The sequence below is a fragment of the Triturus cristatus genome, chromosome 11 (assembly GCF_964204655.1).
Source record: "Triturus cristatus chromosome 11, aTriCri1.1, whole genome shotgun sequence".
Classification (NCBI taxonomy): domain Eukaryota; kingdom Metazoa; phylum Chordata; class Amphibia; order Caudata; family Salamandridae; genus Triturus; species Triturus cristatus.
Genome location: NC_140594.1, coordinates 533,548,495 through 533,570,008, shown reverse-complemented (window position 1 = coordinate 533,570,008; position 21,514 = coordinate 533,548,495). Strand labels below are relative to the sequence as shown.

At 41.3% G+C, this 21,514-nt stretch overlaps 1 protein-coding gene across 3 annotated transcripts in view; it reads left to right on the top strand.

Annotated features, from left to right (window-relative positions):
• SLC4A5 (solute carrier family 4 member 5) overlaps window positions 1–21,514 on the top strand; it is a 753,917-nt gene that overhangs the window by 158,921 nt on the left and 573,482 nt on the right. The window lies entirely within an intron of this gene.

Genomic DNA, 21,514 nt, shown 5'->3' with positions numbered 1-21,514 from the left:
TTGAATGTCAAAGTCTGCAAGATTGGTACAATTACGTCTTACTCCCAAAAATTGAGAGAAAGGAATACTTTGTTTCTGGCAACGAGGATGGTTGCTGTTGAATTGTAGTAGTGTATTTCTAGCGGTGGATTTAACAAACAGGTCCACCTCTAATCTGCCTGAATTGTGTCTTATGACTATATCTAAAAATTCAACCTGTTCAGTGCTAACATTAGCAGTGAATTTGAGATTTGTATCAGCTAGATTCAACCATGCCAAAAATTTGTGTAAGGTCTGTTCCCCATCGGTCCAGACCAGAAAAATATCATCTATATATCCGGACCAATGGGAAACAGACTCAAAAAATGGTGCTACCTCATTATAGATGTATTTACTTTCAAAGTGAGCCATATATATATTGGCTCTAGAAGGCGCACCTGAGGCACCCATACTAACGCCTTTTGTTTGGCGATAAAGTTGTTTTCCAAATTCGAAGATATTTTCTGTCAAAATCAGGTGCAAACATGCTGATGTAAAAGATTTAGAACAGGGGATGTTGAATCTATGACCTTAGGATCCAATTAAATGTCCCTATTTAACTTGGATCGTGTAACACTTCCGTAATAACTGAGCGATATCCACACCAGTAAGATTTCTATAAATCAGAGGCCTCATATTACAAAAGGTAGGCATACGTTGCTGTGTCCCTATATCGATACCCACCTTTCGCCTTTTATAAAAAAAATCTTTTGACCGCTATGTGAATATTTTATTTAGTGGTCCTTTGTTTATATTTTTTTCTAGATTTACCCTTCGTGAATTCGTTTTAATTAAAAAAAACTACATAGACAAGAAGAATCTAGAAATAGCGTTGCTGTGTTGATATATTAATACTCATTTTTTTACTAAAAGGTAAGCCCGCCATTGTCCAAATATTTGCCTAGCAGGACACAGTAATAGCTGTGAATTATTTAAAACGATTACTTCGAAAAGTCAATCACCCCGCTTACCTCAAATTTCAATATAACTATAGCTACAACAGTAGCTTGAATGTGTAGAATTATACCCAAATCCAGCGTTTAGCCAAAAACAAAAACTGAATATATGAGAGACTTTTGCGGACAAATTAATAATATCACACTTATTTAGTCCGTGATATATTTGTGATTCTAACACACAGATATATGCCAAACCTAATATAGTTTGAGATATAGTGATATACATTTAGATAATAAAAATCGAAAAATCAGAGTCATAAATATACTGAGATTGAGACTCTGAGAACCAACTTCACTTTTGAGTAATTCGACAGTTAGCATGTAAGCAATGATAGCCATACAGATAGTAATTGATTGCCAAATATTTTAAATACGTTTTTGGCCTCATAAGGCTACAATATATAATTCCGCCTTATAGAGCCTTACTACTATTTTCAAAACCTAATAAAGAATCTTTTGTTTTTACATTATGCTTAATTTTTGGGTATTTTTTATTCATAGGTTTTAACTTTATAGAAAATCCGATTGAGAAGTTTCTTCCTTCGGCATATTCATCGATATTCACGTCTCTTAATGCAAAGTAGGTCAACATACTTGAGTCTATATGATCAGTTAATAAGTAGATCAGAAAATACTACATTATAATTTATATTTTCATTTTTTAGAGTGACATCTTCCTTCCATATCCTGGGTCTTCTACTCACTACAAGATTGAAATCCTATAAATTATTAGAACAAGTAAGCCACAGAATTTACATCCTTAAGGTCCATATTGAAATTTTTTTATTCTTTAATTGTACCCAGTTGAACCATAAAGAGATATATAGATACATGTATAAACAGTATCATTAATAATTGGTTCACCCCATCATGTCTTCACTCACTTCGATTTTCATTCTAACTATTATCTTTCTAACACATCTACATTCTTTCCTTTTTTCTTTTTCTTTAAAAATTTAACAAAGAACTGTTTTTACAGTAAATTGTAATCTTTATGTTTAGGAGCCTACAATAGATCGTAACACAGCTATTGTAATATAAAGAAATTGTATGTAAAAAATATAAGGATGAGTTCTAAATGCTTCTTCAATTAATTATAGGTCACTTGGTGGCAATTCCTGACGAAGGCACACATAGTGCCTAAACGCGCGTCGAAGAACTTATTTCTGCCACTGATTGTTTTTTAAAAGATCATCATCAAAAAAAAATCTCTTTTTTGTGCTAGAGATCTATCAATGTCACAACCTTGATATATTTTTAATGATAAGTCAATGTATTTGTTTCTTTGATTAAAACTCATGGTTTTTATAATTCATTTCTTGAACTCAGTTCTTATATCATATTTGCTATTGTGTAATTACCTGTTGCCTGGGAACTATATTTTCAATTGTTGTCCATTTTATTATTTTCCTCCTAATATATTATTGCATGATTTGCATGAGGAACATCTTATTGTTCCTTTGATGGGTGTACTACCGTCAATAGTTTTTTGTACAAAAGAGGGTCCAATTGTATTGGGGGTGAATCTAGAATGTACTATCATGTCTTTGATATTTTTATTGCGGCGGTATGCAGATAATGGTTTGGCAATTTTATGTGTGTGATCAGAATTACTATTCAAGAGATGCCACTTTGAATTAATAATTTGTTTAACTTTGGAATTTAGGGTAGAATGCTTTGTGATACATACTAGTTTTGAGATTTTTTTATTCTTTTCTTTGAAAAGATGGTCTCTGTCAAAAAATCGAGCTCTTTTATATGACTCCCTCACCAGACGGTGAGGGTATCCTCTGGCAAGAAATTTATTTTTCATGGCTACTGCTTGAATGTCAAAGTCTTCAAGATTGGTACAATTATGTCTTACTCTCAAAAATTGAGAGAAAGGAATACTTTGTTTCTGGCAACGAGGATGGTTGCTGTTGAATTGTAGGAGTGTATTTCTAGCGGTGGATTTAACAAACAGGTCCACCTCTAATCTGCCTGAATTGTGTCTTATGACTATATCTAAAAATTCAACTTGTTCAGTGCTAGCATTAGCAGTGAATTTGAGATTTGCATCAGCTAGATACAACCATGCCAAAAATTTGTGTAAGGTCTGTTCCCCATCGGTCCAGACCAGAAAAATATCATCTATATATCTGGACCAATGGGAAACAGACTCAAAAAATGGTGCTACCTCATTATAGATGTATTTACTTTCAAAGTGAGCCGTATATATATTGGCTCTAGAAGGCGCACCTGAGTCACCCATACTAACGCCTTTTGTTTGGCGATAAAGTTGTTTTCCAAATTCGAACATATTTTCTGTCAAAATCAGGTGCAAACATGCTGATGTAAAAGATTTAGAACAGGGGATGTTGAATCTATCTATGAACCAATCCACTGCGTCTAAGGCTTCTTTCTGTGATATATTACTATATAGTGACTCTATGTCTAGAATCACTAAAATATCGTTTAGCCAAAAACAAAAACTGAATATATGAGAGACTTTTGCGGACAAATTAATAATATCACACTTATTTAGTCTGTGATATATTTGTGATTCTAACACACAGATATGTGCCAAACCTAATATAGTGTGAGATATAGTGATATACATTTAGATAATAAAAATCGAAAAATCAGAGTCATAAATATACTGAGATTGAGACTCTGAGAACCAACTTCACTTTTGAGTAATTCGAAAGTTAGCATGTAAGCAATGATAGCCATACATATAGTAATTGATTGGCAAATATTTTAAATACGTTTTTGGCCACATAGTATATCAGGCTACAATATATAATTCCGCCTTATAGAGCCTTACTACTATTTTCAAAACCTAATAAAGAATCTTTTGTTTTCACATTATGCTTAATTTTTTTGTATTTTTTATTCATAGATTTTAACTTTATAGAAAATCCGATTGAGAAGTTTCTTCCGTCGGCATATTCATCGATATTCACGTCTCTTAATGCAAAGTAGGTCAACATACTTTAGTCTATATGATCAGTTAATAAGTAGATCAGAAAATACTACATTATAATTTATATTTTCAGTTTTTTAGAGTGACATCTTCCTTCCATATCCTGGGTCTTCTACTCACTACAAGATTGAAATCCTATAACTTATTAGAAAAAGTAAGCCACATAATTTACATCCTTAAGGTCCATATTGAAATTTTTTTATTCTTTAATTGTACCCAGTTGACCCATAAAGAGATATATAGATACATGTATAAACAGTATCATTAATAATTGGTTCACCCCATCATGTCTTCCCTCACTTAGATTTTCATTCTAACTATTATCTTTCTAACACATCTACATTCTTTCCTTTTTTCTTTTTCTTTAAAATTTTTACAAAGAACTGTTTTTACAGTAAATTGTAATCTTTATGTTTAGGCGCCTACAGCAGATCTTAACACAGCTATTGTAATATAAAGAAATTGTATGTAAAAAATATAAGAAAGAGTTCTAATTGCTTCTTCAATTAAATTTAGGTCACTTGGTGGCAATTCCTGACGAAGGCACACATAGTGCCGAAACGCGCGTCGAAGAACTTATTTCTGCCACTGATTGTTTTTTAAAAGATCATCATCAAAGAAAATGCTCTTTTTTGTGATAGAGATCTATTAATGTCACAACCTTGATATATTTTTAATGATAAGTCAATGTATTTGTTTCTTTGATTAAAACTCATTGTTTTTATAATTCAGTTCTTATATCATATTTGCTATTGTGTAATTACCTGTTGCCTGGGAACTATATTTTCAATTGTTGTCCATTGAGACATAGGTCTCCCACCATGAGGCATCCCTCCTCGAACCACTCTGTCAGATCCATCACAAACTGACTATGGCGAAAGGTGTGTAGCCCCTGCAATGGTAGTGTTAGTGCATATGGCGCCTTCCGCAGCACCTGGGCGACCACGCGCTCCCAAGCTCATGCAACCTAGCTAACGATAAATGGCTAATCCAGGGGAGTCCTGGATCCCAACATGAGACATCCCGGAAGATTCATCACCTGTCCCCAGTCAGCCAAGAGGTCCTTCTCTTTAATGGGACCCTCCGAACACCACTAAGCAGCATATTGAAGGAGATCAGCAAAATGATAAAGGTGCAGGTCCAGAAGGCTCAGTCCCCCAGATCTATGTTCAGCTTCAGAATCTAATCACAAAGAAGGGACTCTGGGCTTTTTGACAGGTTCAGCATATGTGCCCAAACTTGTATAGATGCAGAAAGTGTGCCGTTCCTAATTACAGGAGGAGGGAAAAAGTGAGGAAATCAGTTTTGCGTGGCCATGAGATGCAGGAGGATGGCGGTTCCTCCTGTTGGAATTTAGGGCCCTCACACACCCGGCTGGGTGTCATGCTTCATCATAAGGCTGCTCCTTCTCAGGTCGGCGCTGCAATACCCGACAGGCTCCCTATGAGGGGCTCTTTGGTAGAGATCTTCTATTCCAAGTTGCCGTATGGCGCCGTGGGGATGAGTGGCCTAACCAGTTTAGATGAATGAGTGGAGGTGTGTAACTTTAAGGAAGATTAAAACAGGTTGGGAAGTATCAGAGAAAACAATTTTAATCAATAGGTCTCCCAATCTGAATAAAAGAAACAAAGGCGCATGCCTGAGGTAATGTCTCAGGTGGGGCGTTCTGTTGTATGGTCAACATGTTTCTCGCCTTGTAGTCAGTCAATCTAGTGGCGATTCATCAGGACCTTATAAAATCAAGTCTATCTACACATAGGTGGTTGTCTGGTGTAACATGCCTTAATAAACCAACCTAATACATATTCTATGTGTAGTACCTGATAGAACATGACCAACCTGGTGAAAAATAAAAACATATGTTTAGATCTGAGAATTCCATATAAACCAAACACTTGTGTCCCCTGTATGACAAACTCACAGCACACAGTGGTGATGGCTAAAAACAAACACAACGTGAGTGTCGTGTGGGTGACTCACAGATCTTTTATCATGAAAATTACACAAACACATATGGTGGAACACCACCATGGTTGCAGAAAGAAATAATGAACTCACCCCAGTCCGGTCTCTCATTCTACTTCGTCAATAACCGGCAGGCATGACGCAAGGAAGTTCCCTATGTACTGTGCGGGTTGTGGGTGAATGGAAAAGGAGATTGAAGCACAACACGTAAGTTGATTTAGGTACGTGATTATCTAAATAGAGCAATGAAGGAGTAATTTGCAACTAGCAAAAGGAGTCGGGAGGCAGCATTCACATATATTATAAAACGAATTCGCTGTAACCCAGAAAATATGGTAGTCAATTAGCCATAAGCTTCGTGTACAACTCGTTTACTAAAAATTACGTATGTCTCTATATATCATCAGGACAGATAGTTGTACAAGTGCCACGTGTCAGGTTACAATAGTGGCTTATTAGCAACCTAGAAACATTCTGCCTGCTGTATATATCTGTAGTGAGGGCACCAAAGATCTTTAGTGAAGTTCAAAGACAGCACAGGTTGTGGGTCCCCGCTGGGTGCTAAAAAATGCTTGCGTTAATTCAATAAGTTGCAGAAATCCGAGAGCCCAAACCAACAGTAGCAGAACATACGCTGGGAGGTGCGACTAAGAAACAATTGCGTTGACTCTGGGCAAAGTGTTACCCGAGATACACAGCGTTATTGGTCTCAAAGTACTCACGATTGCTGAATCAGCAACAAGCCAGCTGACGTACCCACTTCTGCCAGGACAGGGAGGTGCTGGGTAACTTGTTGTCCTGTTTAAATACTGGAAGTAAGCCAGCCTGAATGGGCAGGAAGCTCAAAATCAGCTCGCAGTCCCCACTAGACTGCTCAAATCGTAGGAGGAAACTCCGTATTCAGTGGGGGTCATCTTGAAAGATGCAAAACACTGTTCTGGGAATGCTGCCATATTAGAGTGGGTTAGAGAGTCCCAGGTGATGTGGAATTAACTTATGCTCCATCTAAGAATAGTGGCGATGATTGGGGTCACCTGATCGTGTTGCCCAATGTGTTATTAAAGGAAGGACTGACACGAAAACCCAGCCTTGTTTGAAGGGGTTTGTAGAATATGTACCCAGACTCCAGGAAGATCCATATTAGTTACAGTATGAAGGTCAAAAATATCACACGGCATGCAGCCGGTGAATCTACAGGTTGTCTTAAGGAGTCATGGTGCTCTGCGTGGTTGAAGGGTTATCTGAACAATGCTCAGGCATGCGAAGGTGTTGATGTGCATGGTGTAATGTGAATGAAAGTTCTATATCATTGGACTATGGGAGTGTCAAGTATTAAGTGTACTCCAAGGAATTTCTTTATTCAACCCTTGTGTATAGCTTGACAAACGGTGAACCCATCTCTTTTTTTTCATAAACCTTCCCCTTGCTAATCTTGGGATGTGCCTCTAGTATTAACCAGCGTAGAGTGTCAGGTGAATGCTGTAGTTGGTCAAAATGTGTACACATTTTATTGTTGAGTTTATGACACCTGAAATTACTATGGTGTTCCGTGATGCACGTCTTCACAGGTCTGGTGGTCATACCTATATATCTAAAGTTACATGGGCAGGTGATCATATAGATACAATTGGATGTATTACATCAATTCTTTCTGCAACCATGGTGGTGTTCCACCATACGTGTTTGTGTAATTTTCACGATAAAAGATCTGGGAGAGTCACTCACACGGCACTCACGTTTTGTTTGTTTTAAGCCATCACCACTGTGTGCTGTGAGCTTGTCATACAGGGGACACAAGTGTTTTGTTTATATTGAATTCTCAGAGCTAAACATGTTTTTATTTTTTACCAGGTTGGTCATGTTCTATCAGGTACTACATATACAATATGTGTTAGGTTGGTTTATTAAGCATATTACACCAGACATTACCTCAGGCATGCACCTTTGTTTATCTTAGTCATCTTGGGAGACCTATTGATTAAAATTGTTTTCTCTGGTACTTCCAAACCTGTTTTAATCTTCCTTCAGGTTACACACCTCCACTCATTCATCCACACTGGTTAGGCCCCTCACACCCACGGCACCATACGGCAATTTGGAATAGAAGATCTCTGCCAAAGAGTCCCTCATAGGGAGCCTGTTATGTATTGCTGGGCCGACCTGACGAGGAGCAGCCCTATGATGAAGCATGACACCCATTCGGGTGTGTGTGGGCCCTAAATTCCAACAGGTGGAAGCCCAGTCCTCCTGCATCTCATGACCATGCAAAACCAGTTCCTCCACTTTTTCCCCCCTCCCGTAATTAGGAACTACATACTTTCTGTATCTATACAGCTGCAGAATCTCTAATTCTACCCTGCTACACTTCCCAGCCCACACCAGAGAGATTGGGAGGTTGTTAAGGGTCTCAAAAGCGGTTCTGGGAATCATGCAGAGAGAATTATGGAGGACATTAAGCAGCATGGCAGCAGGATCATCCGGACCAAGGCCACACAACCCATGATAGACCGGGAAAGGTGATTTCAGAAGGTAATAGAGGACTTCAAACCTGCGAGAACTGCTCCCATATTCAATGAATATAGCACGTCGGCTGAATGCGCCACTTGGTTTCCTAGGTAACGGAAATGGTCACATTCCCATCTCAACTCCAGCGGGGGAGGTCAGCTATCTCCCTGCCGACCAGTGCACCAAGTGGAAACATAACCAATTTCTGATTATTAACCTTCAGTCTCAACACAGCATCAAATCCCGATGGGGCTTCCAAAAGAGCAGGCAGTGCCTCCACTGGGCGGATCACATGGAGCAGGGTATCATCAGCATAAAGGGATATGATATGAACATGGCCACCTACTACGACTCTCCAACAGGCCATGTCTCAACACAATCGGATCGCCAATGGCTCCATCGATAGTGCAAAAAAAGAGTGACAACAGCGGGCAGCCCTGTCTCATGCCCCGGTCGATAGAGAGAATGTCAGAAATCACACCATCATTTCGAACCCTAGCAGTCGGTAGACAGTACAAAAGATAAGGCCCATTCATGTCAGCACCTCCCACAGGTAGTCCCACCGCAGAGTGTCGAAGGGCTTTTCAATATATAGAGCCAGGGTGCCTGTGCAAATGTCTATGGCATGCAGGTTTTGCAACAACCTTTGCAAGTTCATGTGCGTGCTGCAGCCTGGCATAAAACCGCATTGATCTGCATGGACCAGATGGGTTACTACTCTACCTAAATGCAATGCCATACTTTAGCCAGTATATTAGTGTCAACACCAGGCATTGATAAAGGCCAATAGGAGCCTGGCATCCATGAGTCCTTTCCTTATTTAGGGAACATCACAATTTGGGCCTGACTCATCTACGGTGGTAGAAATCCCACCCCCTTGGCCTCCTGTAGGGTTTTCAGCAGGTGAGGAAGTAGAGACCTTTGTATTGTCCTTCTGTGAGGCTGGGGAGTTCAATGTCATTGAATAATCACCCCATTAAAGCCAGGTCCACCGCCACCTCCTCTCTATACACCGACGATAGGCGAGCATGCTTTAAACCATAATTAATACCACATTGTGTAGACATTTGGCTACCATCTGCCTGCCAAAGCGTGAGAATGAGCGAGGGCACTAGCACTTAAGAAACCATGCCAGTAAGCAACCTGATTTGTCCCCCTCCCAGTGAAGTAGTTGACGATATTCACGCCGGACCAGGCAGTCTAGCCTATACCATATTTCTCCTACCATACATTGGGCACACAGTAGTGCATCTTCTTGCGCCTCCCTGTTGGGCTCGGGTTCCTGCAATTTAGCCAGAGTATCCTCCGCCGTAGTTAGGTCCCTCTCCAATTGTCTTCTCAAACCGCCCTCCTGGGAGCAGCATTCCCCACGTGTCACTCTTTTTAGGGCTTCCCATTTAGTCCCCCTACTAGTGGTAGATCCCCAGCTGTTGGCAAAGTAAGCACTGGTCACTTCTCTCAGCTCCCCCTAAATATGTTGTCCTTTAAAGCCACTCCAAGAGCACGGGCGATGGTCCGAGAGGCACCACCCCAAAACCTGCGTCTGCAGACTCATTGCGGCAGCTTCCTCAGAGAGGATGAATCAGTCCAACCTACTAAATGCTGTATGTGCTGGGGGTAACATGTGTGTCCCCCTCCCCAGGGTGTATCATGCGTGATGCATCTGTATAACCCAGTCGTTCCATAACCCCCCTGGAGAGGGGCCATCATGTTCGATTTAGTGTGGACCATCAGAGGGGTGCCTATCCAGAGAGCCGTCTAAGACACAATTTGGATGCCCAGCCCACACTATCAGGATCCCTATATATGGTAGCAGAAGAGCCTCTGAGTGTAAGTAGAAATAACCGTTGTCAATGTTTGGGGCGTAGATGTTCAGTAGGCAGATTTCTTTACCATCTGGCTCTGCATGTACCAGGACATACCTCCCTTCTACATCTGTCTCACTGCCAAATACTTTGAACTGGACTTGCGGGGCCACCCAAATGACTACTCCCCCGGCATAGGTGGGTTACGTCACGGAGAACATCTGGCCTCTCCATTTTCTGTGGCTCTTAAGAACCTCCGACTCCAATAAGTGTGTTTCCTGTAGAATAGTTTTATGGCTACCGTGTCTACGAAGATATGTGTGCAGCCTGTATCTCTTCACAGAGGAGTTAAGGCCCCATACATTCTATGTTACAATTATAAATTGCGCCATTAGTCAAATTCAAATTAATCTTTATTCGGTTATTGTAGGACCATAACAGCACAAGACAAAACATTTACATCTTCATTACATTTAAATAACACTCTAAAAGCATGATAAAGCAGATAATCTTTAAATTTCATAAAGTCTTCTCAATTTGATAGCAAAAGTTATATAACTGAGAACAGCAGTGCAAACATCGTGCGATTCTAAACTTTGCAGATAGCTCAAGCCCTCTTTGTAAGAATTAAAATGGTTATGTAGTAGGGTAGAGCGTAAAAAGTGCAATCTAAGAGAGTCTTATCAAGTAAAAAAGAACATAAAATGAACAGTTGATTGAACAGTAACACAGTCACAGGGGCTTTGTGGGAGAGAGCTAAACCAGGAGCCCACTACTGGGAAAACCAATAGGAAATGAACTATATTTCGTCTAATTCTAGTAAGATAAAATCTGTGCTCTGGGTTTGCTATTCAGTTCAGATAAGGCTCCATATCAGATGATGTGGATATCTGCATATATCTTGTAACAGTAAGCAAATCAAGGGAGTTTTCTACTCTAACTCCATCTTTGTAAATTTCATAGCTCTCCTTGACTTCCATTTTAAGATCAGGTGTAATACTTTGCGGTGACTCAAAGAGAGGACTATACCCCAGGGTAAAGAATGTGTTTCGCACATAAGCCAACCATGGGATAGCAGTCATGTTATCTAATTTTAAACAATCTAGTAAAACCTTCCACGGGAAGTCTGCATTCGGGAATCTCCATAGCTTTAGCCATAACAAAAGCGATGCCATGGAGATTCGGTCCTCCATGAACCCTATACCCAGTTCCAAATGCGAAATAAGGCTTGAGGAGGATTTAGGAATGGCCAGAAGCCTGCACAAAAAACTATTTTCATCTACTTGAAGTTTTTTACAGGAATAAAGCCCCAGACTCCAGCTCCTTAAATGCCCACGATAAGCACTTGCTTTTATAAAGTTGGACTCTTTCGTGTACTGGTTTGTGCCTTAACCTTTGTCCAAATCTGAATATTGCATCTTCAGCTGCATTCTTCTTTTGAGCCCTTTGGATAAGTAACTTGTCCCATGATCCATTTGGATCCAATAAAATACCAAGGTAGTTGGAAAATGGAACTTTTAGAGTTTGTGGCCCCCCCAACAAAAAAAGTTTTAGACTTGGAGTGTTTTGGACCCCAAGTCATGATAAAAGATTTTGACTGATTTACCTTAAGTTTTTTCAGTTCAAAAGATTTTTATTAAACAATGAACAGGAAAATGCAATACAAAATATCAATTAGGGAGGAGAGGGAGAAGTAGAAGGGGTATAAAAAGGGGAGGGGAAGGGGACTGCAAATGAAATATATAAGAGAAAGTGCACAAAAAAGCAATGAACATGGGCATTGAAAAGAAATAAAGAAATTATATCAATCCTGACTAAACAATTAATTACAAAGAGCATAAAAATAAAACAGCAGGGTGAAATATGCAGAATGTGAAAAGGGTATCATGGGGGCTTGGGAACTTCTTGTTGAGCAGGCGATGGAAGGGAAGAGCGAGCAGCACAATTATCTAAGTATAACGTAATGGGGAGCCACAAGTCTGCACGTTTAGCTGCCAATTGAACAGGAAAGACGAAGGCATTATCAAGTCTATGGTTATAACAGACATTATACCACCACGCTTTTAAAGAAATGTTGGATGCATTTTTCCAATTGACAGTAATCTGCTGAAAAGCAACAGCCAATAACAAATCAACAATGCGAGCAGACATATCTACGTTATTCCAGCTAGTGGACAAACTGCCCAGGAAAAGGTGAGTAAGAGAAAAAGGAATACAAGTATGAAAAATAACATTGATTTGGGCCCACACCTGTAACCAAAAATCGTGTACATGTTTGCAAAGAAATAGCATGTGTGGCAAGGTAGCATTGGGAGCATCACATGACCAACACTTGTCTGGGGTAGTAGGAAATCGCTTATGCAGTGTAGAAGGAGTATGAAGTAGCCTGTTGTAAATAAAAAATAGGGATTGTGTCAACGAAGCCGCTCTGGAAGTTTTGCGCAATTTTGTCCAAATTTTGTCCCATAAGAGTATCGGCCAATCTATCCCGAGGTCACTTTCCCATTGAAGTTCAACCTTGGATTTAGGTCTAAGTGACTCAGGTGCGTGAAGGTATTTATAAAGAAGAGATGCTTTGGGGGCAGTGCGAAGGAGAGAATGAAGTCGAACAATAGGGGTGATAGAAATAGGGGGAGGAGGAGAAACCGAAAGTCATACATAAATCTCCAGGACAGCAGCCTTGAGGAGAAGATACTTGGGGAAAAAGGATTGGGGTAAGCCAAAGGAGGAACAGAGGTCAGGAAAAGAAATAAAGGTGGAACCAGAAAAAAGCTGCGAAATCCAAATCAAACCTCGGGTTCTCCAGGATTTCCAGTAAAAGGGCTTATGACCAATTAGGAGATATTTATTATGCCAGATAGTGGAAGAAATGAAATCAGCAACGGTCATAGGAGGGCCAGGAGCAGCTGACAGTAAAAGCTTAAGAGTATACTTGTGAATGGGAGTGGGAATCAACGAGGGCTTACGGGAAAAAGCAAGATATTCTGCGAAAGAGAATGGGGAGAGTAAAGTACGCTCAACCTTATGCCATAAAGGGCAGGGGGAAGTGGAATCTTGTAACCAGAGGGAAGCTTGACGTAATAAAAAGGCCTTCTGGTATGCAGGGAAGTCAGGAAAGTTGACACCACCTTCAGAAGCCGGACGGATGAGCCTAGCCAGAGACATTCTGGATTTTTTGGAGTTCCATAGAAACGAGGATAACGTTGAGTTAATCTTGGTAAAGAATTTAGCTGGAATGGGGACTGGAATATTGGAGAGTGTGTATAGAACAATAGGAGATATCATCATTTTAATAGTGTCAAGACGTCCCCACCAGGAGAGGTATAAAGGATGCCACCTTGCCGTGAGATCTGCAATCTTTTGTGAGCATTTGGACATACACAAAGAAATAGTGTCTGAAATTGAGGGGGTAATGTATAGACCTAGATATTTAATGTGGGAAGGACTCCAAGTAAACCGAGAGTCAATAAATTCTTGCTTGAAAGTAAATTTGGTCAGGGGAAGGATCTCACACTTATCATGATTAAGTTTATATCCAGAGATAGAGGAAATTTTTTGGACTTCAGTCATGAAAGCAGGGATGGATTCTGCAGGTTTAGAAAGAAAGATTAATATATCATCTGCATAAGCAGCGAGTTTAATATGCGAGTCCGCAATCTGGAAACCATGGATGGCAGGGTTTTGACGCAACCTGGAAAGGAAGGGCTCCAAAGCAAGGTTAAAAAGAAAAGGGGATAAAGGGCAGCCCTGGCGAACGCCTCTACCTAGGTCAAAATAGGAGGAAATTTGACCATTAGCAAATACTGCCGCTCTAGGATGGGAATATAACAGGGAAACTGAAGAGATAAATCTAAGACCAAAACCAAACCAAGTGAGAGTGTGGAAGAGATAGCGCCATTCAACACGATCAAAAGCCTTTTCGGCGTCAAGGGCAATCGCTGCAAGTGAGTGCTGGCAGCGGGAGGATTTTGACAGGATGTTGAATAAAAGTCTAGTGTTGTCCGTAATATATCGGCCCTTAACAAACCCAGATTGCTCCTCGCCTAGAAGATCGGGGAGAAGGTGATCCAATCGAATCGCTAATGTTTTAGCGAAGAGTTTGTAGTCAATATTGACTAGAGATATGGGCCTGTAATTTTTGCAGTACTGTGTATCCTTCCCGGGTTTAGGTATGAGGCAGATATGGGCATCCGAGAACGTCCCTGAGGAGGCACCGCAAGAAATAAAAGTATGAAGTAGAGAGTGAAGTCGTGGGATCAACAGTTTAGAAAAGTGAAGGTAGAATTCGACGGTTAAGCCGTCAGGACCAGGGGCTTTGTTGGGTTTGAGATGTTGCAGTGCATTAAGTAGTTCCTGTTGTGTGACGTCCGATTCTAAGGAGGAGAGATCTGGAGAGAAGTCAGCTGGTGTATGAATGGTGGAGAAGAAACGAGCAAGGGAACTGGGGGTAGACTGGGTTTCAGAGGTATACAGGGTTTCATAGAAACGTGAAAATTCAGCGAGAATATTAACATCCATATGTTTTAAATTATCATCAGAGTCATAAACAGATTCAATATTTAACTTATTGTGCTTAATCTTCAAATAATTAGCTAGGAGCTTTCCTGCCTTGTTCCTACCCCCATAGAATTTAGCAGTAGACTTCAGCAGGTACAAGGAGGCATCCTCCGTAGACTTCTCATTAAACTTCATTTTTGCTGCAATGAGGGCTGTCAGGCTGTCAGCAGAGTGTGAGGTGAAATACGCATGTTCCAGTGTTTTAATGTCAGAAAGGAGATTTTTAGTAAACCTTCGGGCGCTCTTACGTTTGTTCGCGACGTAACTAATAATAAAGTCACGTGCTGCTGCCTTAAAAGCATCCCAAATAGTGTGGTCAGGGAGAGTATCGTCATCGTTAAGGAGGAAAAATTCATCAAAAAAGGAAGTAAAGGTGGCTGTAAATTTGGGGTCTGCGAGGAGGGAATTATTAAAACGCCATCTCCTGGGGCCAACATTTATAGGGAGTACATCAACACTTGTAAGGACAGGAGCATGGTCAGAGAGCAATATCGGGCCTATCTCAGAGTGTAGGAGTGACTGAGTGAGGTTGTGGGAAACAAAGATGTAGTCAAGTCGTGACTGGGAACGGTGACAGGGAGAATAAAAAGTGTACTCCCGCAACTTTGGATTGCAAAGGCGCCAGGAATCTACTAGTTTACGCTGTAAAATAGCATGGCTAAACAGCTTGTGGGGCTTGTTGGGAATATAAGGGGCTTTGGACACCCTATCGATAAAGGGATCAAGAGGTTGATTACAATCCCCCGCCAGAATAAAGTTGTGGTCCATAAATTTAGTTAAAAGTGGAGAAAAATCAGCCCAAAAAGAAGGTTCGCCTGTGGTAGGACCATATACATTGAGAAGAGAGATTGGAACACCTCTAAGTGATAACTTAGCATAAACCCAACGACCAGAAGTATCCGACTCATGGGTAATGACCTGGAGGGGAAGAGAGTTGCGACAAAGAACTGCCACACCATTGCGTTTGCCATCACCTTGCGAGTAAAACAATTCACCCACCCAACCACGTTTAAGCTTAACAGATTCAACCTCAGTTAAATGCGTTTCTTGGAGGAATGCAATATCAACATTCAACTTGGCAAGATGTGACAGAATCCGTTGACGCTTAACCGGAGAATTAATACCCTTCACATTCCATGACAATATATTCAACGACATGACAGCAACTTATTTACAAAAAATGTGAGTAACAAATTCAATGAGAGAAAAGCCCATGAAAAGTAGAGAGGACAGAAGGAGAACCTGCGGAGACATGCTAAAATAAGAGAAAGGAAGTAGGTAATCGAAAACGTGAGCAGTAGCATGAAAGAAAGAATAAAGGCAACAGTACCAAAATTGATATAGAAAGCTATAAATAAGGAAATAAAAAACGATAATGCCAAAATTGAAACAGAAAACCAGAGGTAAAGAAAGATTGAGAAACAACTGTAACGAGAAGAACAGGGAGTGCAACTCTTACACAAGCAAAGGGTTTCAACCAGAGGTAGAAATACAAAATGAAGACATGTGGACAAAAATAAGAACAAGGAAGAAGGAAAGGGGGAGGAATCGAAGGAAAAAGCAATGAATGCACAGGGAAGACAAATAAGGGCATAGAGGAAGAACATACCTACAAAGGAAGGATGCTAGAGAGGGTGGAGGAGGGAAGGAGCCACATAGATGAGGCGGTACATCCAGGAGCAACGAGGCAAGGATCGGGAGACATCATCAACACATGAAACAAAAATGCCTGTAGAACAAAAGGGAGAAAAGAAGATTAAAACATATCAGGAAACTGTGATAAAACCATGACAAACAAATAGAACAAAGGACAGCCAGCAAGCATAAACAATTTAGAATGACAAAGTAAATGTCCGGGGAGTCAGAAGAACTCAGGTAAACTGCAAACAAGAGGATCAAAAAGGCATTAGTCAACCAGGAGCAGAGGAGGAAGATCCGGAAACAACCATAGGAGATGATTTGTGCGCATTGATGAAGCTTTGTAGGCGCATTGAGTCCTCATAGGTGGTAGTCTTAATGTTGTAAGTAACTTTGAAGAGACATGGGTGGTAGAGTCCATATCGCGCACCCAACGCACGTAGATCATTTCTGAAACTTAGGAAAACCTTACGACGGGTGGCAGTAGCCTTAGCATAGTCCTGTGCAAAGAACAGGGACGAACCAGACCAAGTCAAATTTGGAGAAGACTTAGCCGCTGCCAGTACCATCAGGAGATCCGTATATTCCAAAAAATAGAGTATGACCCCTCTAGGTCTCTGTGAGGAAGAAGCAGAAGAAGGTGGTCGACCCAGTCTGTGTGCGTGTTGAATGTTGAGGGCTTTATCCTGTGTCAAGTGCAAAAGCTTAGGGAGGAATGACTTGAAGAAAGTGAGTGGGTCAGACCCTTCGATTCCCTCAACAAGGCCATAAATACGGAGGTTGTTGCGTCTATTTCTGTTTTCCAACTGCTCCACTTGCTGTTGAAGGTCTGAAACTTGAGACTTCAGGTTTGAGACAACGGAAGACGTCTCTTGAAACGACTGAACAGATTTTTCAATCGATGTAACTCTTGTTTCCATTTGTGACCAGTTATCGGTGAGGACCTGGAGCTTAACATTGGTCTCCTCCATAAAAGGACGCAAGGATCTTATTTCTTCTAACAATAATTCCATGGAGACAGGCCCCGGATGCTTTGGGGGCGAGAGGGAATTCGATTTAAGCCTCTTCGTATTGGTTTTAGAATTATCGTGCGCAGGCCTGGTAGGATCCATTGGTGGACCTGAATCAGATGTATTAAGGGAGTCTTCTAATTGCGAAAAAGCAGTAAAAACCTTTGAGATCTTCGCAATATGAGGTTTGGTTGAACGAGGCAAGTGCGACATTGACTTGAGCCTACCCATGCAGCAAAGCAGAGGAATTGTTAAACCAGCAGATGTACAGGAGACTAAAGCGAAGGCAGTACGAGGTATGACACAGCAGATGCAACACAGCAGATGTATGGGAGCAATGGAGTGCGTTATGAAGGGGATGCATCCATCTCCATAAAACTCAAGCGTGTATAGTCGTCAGGGCACTTTGTAATGGAAATTTCCTGGCCAATACAGGTTCAACGTGGTAAATTACGATGCCCGAGCGGCTTTAAGGTCGTTACCTTATGGTGCCAAAAGCCCTCAGAAAGCTACTCCACAGGTTCCAGTGATTGAGTAAAGGATGACAATATAATATGAAAGTAAGTTCAAATCACAGCATGATGTAATGCTCCTTGGTGCAGGGTGTGTCGCTGCAGCGTGAAACCAGTGTAGTCACATCAGGCAGAACCCCATACTCCGAAGCACACAGCTACGTTTACAATGTGCAGAAAAATTCTCGCCTGTTTGGATTGCAGGAGAGAAAGTAGCACATAAAATGCAATCTATATGGCATATTTGGGCTGCAAATACAGATATAGCAGTCACTGGGGTCACTTCCTTGGCTGTGTCAAAGTGTGGGAGCTCTGCGCTGCTTTGCGAGTGCTCGTTACGAGGCAGTCACATCGTAACGCGCGCTGAGTAGAGAACTTAAAATGGCGGCCGTCGCCGAAGAAAGCCTGACAGAACTTACTGCCATCAAAAATAACGTCGCGGAGGCAGGAAAAGGACTTCAACGAAGGCAGCCGGGGTCAGGGCATATTCCGATACGTCGTTAGTTGTCCGTCATTAGGTTTGGCAAGCAGGAACCGGTCCGTCTCCCGATGTCATCCCGGAGCTTCACAGGAGCGCCGCCATCATCCGCGGGCGCCAAGCCACGCCCCCCCTTACCTTAAGTTTTAATCTCAGCATAAAATCACTAAAGTCGTTCAGAAGCTTTTGGAGGGCATTTGCAGTCAGACCTACAAGAACCGTGTCACCCGCATAGAGCAGCACAGGGACTGCCTGAATACCAATCCTGGGAACATCTTCACAGCAAGCCCTTAAAGCAGTGTCTATGGAATTTATGTACAATAATAAATGGAAAGGCGCTAATATGCAACCCTGTCACGTCATTCTAGTCACATTTATTGGGGCTGTACAGTCCCCATTTCGTGTAAGGCACACCCTCATTGAGGAGTCCCAATGCATGCATTTTTACCAGATCCACTAAATGGGAATCAATACCCGCCTGCTCAACCAGGTCCCATAATATGCTCCTATTTACTAGGTCAAAAGCACAGGAGGAGTCAATAAATGCCATATGTATGGCCCCTCTCCAGGCTTTGGCATATTTGCCTATGATAAGAGGGTTTGTTCTACGGTTCCTGGGCCTTGACTGAAGCCATACTGGGCAGGGGAGAAAAAAGAGCCCAATCCTCCAATTTGCCTATGATTACCCTTTACGTTGGAATCAATCAAGGAGATTGGGTGATAGCATGCCGGGCAGTTGCAATCCCCTTTCTTATTGATGGATACAATGATGGCTTTACTCCATAAATCTATAAGGTCTCCTTTCACTGTAGCCCTCAAAACATTTGTGACCAGGGGAACCCAGAATTCCATGTTGTTTTTAAAAAGATCAATTGGGACCCAGTCTGGGCCAGGGGCGTTGCCATTTGCCACACTCATAATACCCTTTTTGACTGCAGCTAAGTCTACAAGATCAGTCACTCCTTGTTAATAGTGTGATAATCGGGCATATTTTCGTTTAGAGACCAACTGACATTGTGGTCTGTATTAAAAATCGAGGAAAAGTGGGCAATCCAGTCGGCCTCAGGAACATGGCACTCAATGCTAGAAGTTCTGTTGTCTGACAAAAAAAGGTCATATGACTACGTCCCAGAAGGGTCTGGTATCTTTCAGATCAGCTGCTTTATTTTGATCCTCCCATGCTTTAGCTTTAATAACCTGTTTTCTTTCTTGTAGGGCTAGCTTAATTATATTTTGTGCTTCCCTTATGGCAGTAGTGTCTTGTGGAATTTTATTAGTGGCCTGTTTTAGGGCTTCGAGTGCTCTAGTGCATTTGGAACTGAACCATTGATGTACAGCTCGCTCATTTGGGGGTTTGTTTGATATGAGCCTGCAGGATATAAATTGACAGATCTTCGTAAAGCTATCTTGAATTTTATACAGGTCTTCCGCTGTGGATAGACAACTGGTGATCTCATTGGAGGCTTCCGTCATCAAGGTATTAAAGAAGTTAATTGGATTTATTGATTCTCAGTTTAGACAACCCCCCTTGTTAGGCTGATAACTAACTGCAGGCATGGTCCTACTGTGTGTGCCATAACAAGAGGAGGCACGAAAACTTACTATAATAGGGCTATGGTCGCTGTGCGGGAGGGGGCTTACCTAATAATGACTAAGGTTTCATACCAAGTCCCTGGAGATAAGAACAAAATCAATGGTACTGCCTTTACCCCTTCCTACAAAAGTGGGTGGATTTTTCCCATCATTTCCCCCAAATAACTGATGAAAAAATTAAGTTGTGTGATAAAATCAACTGATCTAGACCTTCCCCATAATTTGAATGTGCAAATTGAGCAGTGTTGAACGCCCTCAACATTACTAAAACCACATGTACAGTCATCTTTGTGTAGACATTTAGAGATATTAAAATCACCTGCCCAAATCAGTGATGTCTGTTTTTTCTACCTATGCTTGAAGTGTGAGACTGACCTTCCCAGCTCTTCAATGATGCCTATCAGGTGTGCTGAAAAAAGTTAAAGTAAAAAAGTATTAAAAGAGTGTTAAGCTGCTTAGGTATATGAAGATACAGGTTTTGATAGCAAGGCTCCAAGGCTAAAACATTTACCGCCACATTTTTATTAGAGCATTCTATAAAGTCTCCCGCCAACATACAATGCTAAACTTTCCAACAAAAGATAGCCAGTTCCCGTCTTGGATTTTGTTTCGAAACCCCGCTATATTCCATGATACAATCTGCATGCAATGGCTGATGGGAATAATACTTGGTTGGTCAATGTTGACCCCCGAAAACCCGGGCTTGGCTGACATCACCCTGTCGCTCGGTTTGGAATCAATCATTTTCCTCCAAATCTGACTGGGGCATATACCTGTTTCTGATAGGTAAGCTCGGTTATTGTGATGAATGTGTGAGGCTGCTTCCGCAGTGGGGGCCAGAGCCTGAGTGGCTGTCCTGCCTCTTTATCCAGTATTGGGTTTTCAATGGAAGGCTGCAAGGCAGAATAAAGACCCCTCCTGGTTCTTGTTTGTCTGGCCTGTTGTTCAATTACTACGTTTAGTGGAGCCGCCCCTGTATTTAGCGTGTGATCATCTGCAAAAGTTAAGAGCTTGGTCAGGCCGGTCTTGACAGAGGAAAGGCGGTCAAAAATTGGGATAATTTGGCATCCAGAAGGTCCCTGATTGGTTTACTCAAAGGACCCTAAATAATTTAATTTGTGAATTGTGGGGGTATCGTATCGATCTGATCACTCTTTTCGAATACCTGGTTAGAAGTTAGTGGTGTTTTCTTTGGCACATGAGCCATCGGTTAACCTGCAACTTTGCATGGTTCCATCACATATGCCCCGCCAACGCTGCCAACAAAAACAAACTTGCAAATAACCCCTCGCACCCACACAGAGTAAACAGTACGATAACAAAGTGTAACTCCATAATCATGTGTCCAACCCCCAACTTCTATCTAAAATCCAAAAACTGTTTAAAATCAGACACCAAGCGCAAACACAATTTACAGCTCTGAGCTGCATAGGGTTTGATGAATGTGGGATCGGATAGCATACACCAGCTACAGCACACTCACCAATATATGGTATCACGAATGTGCTG